This window comes from Arachis ipaensis, chromosome B6 (genome assembly GCF_059453495.1).
Source record: "Arachis ipaensis isolate K30076 ecotype BB chromosome B6, ASM5945349v1, whole genome shotgun sequence".
NCBI lineage: Eukaryota > Viridiplantae > Streptophyta > Magnoliopsida > Fabales > Fabaceae > Arachis > Arachis ipaensis.
The window spans coordinates 46,326,473-46,331,559 of NC_142441.1; the positions used below are offsets into that span (position 1 = coordinate 46,326,473).

General features: G+C 42.2%; 1 non-coding gene across 1 annotated transcript; it reads left to right on the forward strand.

The window, feature by feature from the left end:
* Positions 1–104, forward strand: LOC148555414 (small nucleolar RNA R71). The gene has a single exon (XR_015886476.1). It is a non-coding gene; the product is annotated as a small nucleolar RNA R71 (small nucleolar RNA).
* The last annotated feature ends 4,983 nt before the right edge of the window (positions 105–5,087 follow it).

Consider the following 5,087-nt stretch of genomic DNA (forward strand, 5'->3'; position numbering starts at 1 on the left):
ATGTCTGGTGGGCATTTCCTTGTCAAATCCTTGAATCTCTCCCATGCCTCGTAGAGAGTTTCACCATCTTGTTGTCTAAACGTTTGAACCTCAGATCGAAGCCTATTGACCTTTTGTGGGGGGTAGAAACGTGCCAGAAACTTGCTTTCCACCTCATCCCATGTTGTTAGACTCCCCCTAGGGAATGATTCCAGCCACTTAGCTGCTTTGTCCCTAAGTGAAAATGGGAACAAAAGCAGTTTATAGGCATCTTCCTGGACTCCATTAGACTTCACAGTGTCACAAATTCTCAGGAATTTTGTGAGATGTTGGTTTGGGTCTTCATTAGCACTTCCACCAAATGAACAATGATTCTCCACAAGTGATATTAGCTGTGGTTTGAGCTCAAAATTGTTGGCCTGAATGGGTGGTTTCTGGATGCTGCTACCACAATTCCCAGAGGTTGGGTTTATCTATGAACTAAGAACCCTCCTCTCAGGAATGGCATTGTTTCCATCAGCTCTCTCATGGTTGTGAACTTCTCTATCCATGTTGAGGTCTAGAGCTTCCTCAAAATTATCCTCAGATTCTCCTTCAGATTCCTCTTCTCCCACTACTCTCTTCCCTCTTGCTTCCCTTCTCAGTCTATGAAGGGTCCTCTCTGGTTCGGTATATGGAGGAGTTGATGTCTCTCCTCTCCTACCTGTCATACAAGAACACAGCACAGGCACAAACAAGTGAAATACTCTTGGTTAATGGAAGAGTATGGTTAGAGCAATTGAGGAATTAATTCAAACAGTTAGTGAGTCAGTGAGTTAGTTGCTTGAATTTAAAGGCATAAAGAAAGAAAACATGTAACCGAGTGCAGAAATTAAAATTCAACAAGTAACTTGAACAGAATTAACAAAGCAAGAGAAATTGCTCAATCTAGTTAGCTTCCAATTGGAGAATTGTCAATCGAAGACCAATCCCCGGCAACGGCGCCATAAACTTGATGCGCATAAACTAGTTATGCTACGATTTAGGAAGTTGCACGATCGGCAAAATTCCTTCCGACAAGTGCACCGGTTATCGTCAAGTAAAAACTCACAATAGAGTGAGGTCGAATCCCACAAGGATTGGTTGAGTGAGCAATTCGGATTAGAAGTGTGTTCTAGTTGAGCGGAATCAAAATTGAGATGAGAATTGCGGAATGTAAAATTGGCGGGAAAAGTAAATGACAAGAAAATTAAATGGCGGAATCTTAAATTGCATGAATTAAAGAGCAGAAACTAAATTGCTGAAATTAAAAGGGAATGGGGGTTGATTGCATGAATTGAGTTGCAGAATGTAAAGAGAAGATGGAAATCAGAATTGGGGGATTCATTGGGTTATAGGAGATATTGAGATCTCCGAATCAACATGTTTATCTCTTCCTCAAGCAATGCGTTCATTGAATTTTGCTTGGCAATCTTATATGATTGGATCCCAATCCCTTGGCTCACCAATACTCTCTAAAAATGAACAAATTCCCAATCCCTTAGTTTAAATGTTCATAAGAAGAGATGATGCTCGATCACTGATTATACCACACAGTTTCATGAACCACAATTTGGTAGGATTACATGTCACAATATCCATCCAAACCCCAATCCAATTCACTGTGAGAAAGCTTCTCTAGCATGAATCCTCCATTCCTTTCCCAAGGTTCCGAAGGATTCCAATTATGGGTAGTTTCTTTCCCAAGACAACTACCCAATGGAATTAGATCGAGAAGCTTTCTAACAAAATTCAAGAGAAAAGATTGAAGAAGAAGATAAACTATTATTGATTCATTGAATTACAATAGAGCTCCCTAACCCAATGAAAGGGGGTTTAGTGAGTCATAGCTCTGAATTCAATTACAAAGATATGAAAACTAGCTAAAAGTGAAGGTAAAAGTCCAAAAATCCCTTTCTAACTTAAATTCTATCCTATTTATACACTTTCTATATTGAGCTTTCTGTTGTGTTTCTTGGGCTTTGAGGCCTCTCCCTGCTTTCCTTTTGCTTTGGGTTTATGATCCATAATCTTGATGAGGCTGCTGATCCAAATTCTGTAACATTCATTGAGCCAACTTAGTGATAATCAAATAATGGCACATGACTCAATAAATTGAAATTTCAGACTCATCAATCCTTCAGGCCCAATCCCATAAACCATGATATTCAATTGGGTTTCATACCAGAATGAGTTTAAGTTAATGTTTGTGCTCAAATACTAACTTAAACCACAATATTTTTGGTCCAGAAACCTTTTCCAAGAGTGGCGTTTAAGTTGCAGTTTAAGCTTAAACTGCAACTTAAACGCCAGACACTTCCAGTGAGGCATTTTGTAGAAGCACGTTTAAGCTTCAGTTTAAGGTTAAACTGAAGCTTAAACGTGGAAATGGAAGAAGGCAGCCCTAGAGAGTCATGTAGTCGAACACGTTTAAGCTTCAGTTTAAGGTTAAACTGAAGCTTAAACGTGGATATAGGAAGGGCAGCCCCTGGAGGTCGAACACGTTTAACCTCCAGTTTAAGGTTAAACTGGAGGTTAAACGTGGAAATGGAAGGAGGCATCCTGGAGGTCGAACACGTTTAACCTCCAGTTTAAGGTTAAACTTGAGGTTAAACGTGGAAGCTTAGAAGAGTAGCCCTGGAGGTGTCGAACACGTTTAAGCTCCAGTTTGAGGTCAAACTGGAGCTTAAACGTGGAAATGGAGAGGGCAACCCTGGAGGAGAGTTCTTGGTCGAACACGTTTAAGCTCCAGTTTGAGGTCAAACTGGAGCTTAAACGTGGAATGGCTCCCTAGTGCTTTTCCCATTCTGGCGTTTAACCTCCAGTTTGAGGTCAAACTGGAGGTTAAACGTGGAACTCCTTCCTGAGTGGCATTCTCATTCTGGCGTTTAACCTCCAGTTTGAGGTCAAACTGGAGGTTAAACGTGGAATGCTTCTTTGGTGAGACTTTCCATTCTGGCGTTTAACCTCCAGTTTAAGGTTAAACTGGAGGTTAAACTTCAATTCCAGCATTCCTTAGCCTTCATGATTCTGGCGTTTAAGCTCCAGTTTAGGCTTAAACTGGAACTTAAACTCCCATGTGATATTTAAGCTTCCTTTATTGATTTTGTTGCTTCCTTGCTTAGCCTCTTCTTCCCTGAAATCATCCAAACAAATACATCAAAGTCTTGCAAAATTTCATGAGAAATCTTCCATTCATAGCATTCAAGTAATATAACTAAAACTCATGGAATTTGCATCAAAATCATATTTTTTGGATGGTTCATTGCTTTGTTCTTCATTTAACCATTTTTGGTTACTTTAAGCTCAAGAAAATGCATAAAACCACTAAAACTAACAGAAAAATACTAGTGAAACTAGCCTAAGATGCCTTGGCATCAGTGCGCAATCCCCAGAGCAAGTCTTTCATGAAGAACTAGACAGAATAACCCAAGAAGCAAGTCTCCTTAATAATGATAATCTCAAGTCAAGTTCTTCTAGTAATGAGCTTGCATCCGCGAGTGAATTCTCTGAGATCGAAGAATCTTCCCCAAGTGAATACGAAGATGATACGGAGGTAGATTTCTCTCAACCTTCAGTCTATGACTTAAGTGATGAGGAAGACATAGAATGCTTTGATTAGGACATGGATATGTTTGAAGAATCTTGCAAAGAAGTGGAGAAATTCACAGAAGAGCACAAGGGAGTAGAACTCACAGAACCACTGGAACCACCTATCCCAAGGCCATTACCACCCAATACAAGTTTCAAGTGGGTACAATCCTTAACCTTTAACTATGTTTTTCCACTTGAATATGGTTTGCTTAAAATAGATGACCAGCTTAGAGCTCTTTGCGGCTTTAAGAGTAAAAGGGAAATGGCTCGTACTCAGAGCTGGTGCACAAGGTTCAATAAGGTTCCACGCTTCGACTCGAAGTGGACAGATTGGCATCATGATCAATTGGATGGATCTCGGAAAATGTTTGGTCATTCTGGTGAGAATCTAATTTCTAAACCGCCCGGATGGAAAAATATAGATCAAGACGAAGGCGGATTTAAAAGCAAAGTTTGGGATCCTGGAATCTATGCTGACAATCATCACTCCAGGAGCCTGACAATCTGTTTGAAGCTGCTAAGAAGCTTCACATGCCTAGTTTGGGATCCCGGAGGCTATTGGCGTTCCAAGCATTGGTGGAGATTTCTGGATGAATTTAAGCATAAGCCGCCATAACAGGAAGCTCATCCAATGTCCAACTTAAGGACTTTAACTAAAAGTGCTAGGTGGGAGACAACCCACCATGGTATGATCGTTCCTTTTTCAATTTTTTTTATTTAGTTTTATTTGTTTTCAAGTCTTATTTCATTTTATTATATTGAACCTGGAGTTTTACATCGCATTCATATTGATCATTGCATTATGCATACTGCATAAAAAAAAATGGGTGCGCGACGCGACCGCATCATTCATGCGATTGCGTCAAGTTGCGAAAAATACTTCCCACGCGACCGCGTCATTCACGCGGCCGCGTGATCTGGAGATCGGCGTAAAGATCCAACGTCCAGAAAGTTAGGCTGGAATCGTGCAGCCATTGTGCATTTCACACAAACGGCCCACGCGATCGCATCCCCGACGCGATCGCGTCACTTGCAAAACATCAATCCCACGCGACAGCGTGAGTGATGCGATTGCGTCGCATGGATTACATAACACCCTAAAAGGAGACAGAGAGTTGCACTGAAACGATGCTGGATTCGTGCATTTAGCACAATTTCCAGCGACGCGATCGCATGCCCCAGGCGATCGCGTCATTCACTCTTTTAGCTATTCCATGCGATCGCGCCACTCACGCGATCGCGTCGACCCCCATTTCACTCCAGCCACGCGACCGCGTGCCCCACGCGATCGCGTGGATTCAAATTTATAACCCCCTAGTCACGCGAACCCTACCATTCGCGCCCCCCCAAACCCTTCTCCTTCCTCTCTTCTTCTCCGATCACACCACCACCACCCAGCCACCATCACCGACCGACTGCCACCCCGCCGACCACCCAGACCCCGCCGCCACCCACCCCCTTCCTTTCCCCCTTCTTTCTTCTTCTTCCTTCTTCTT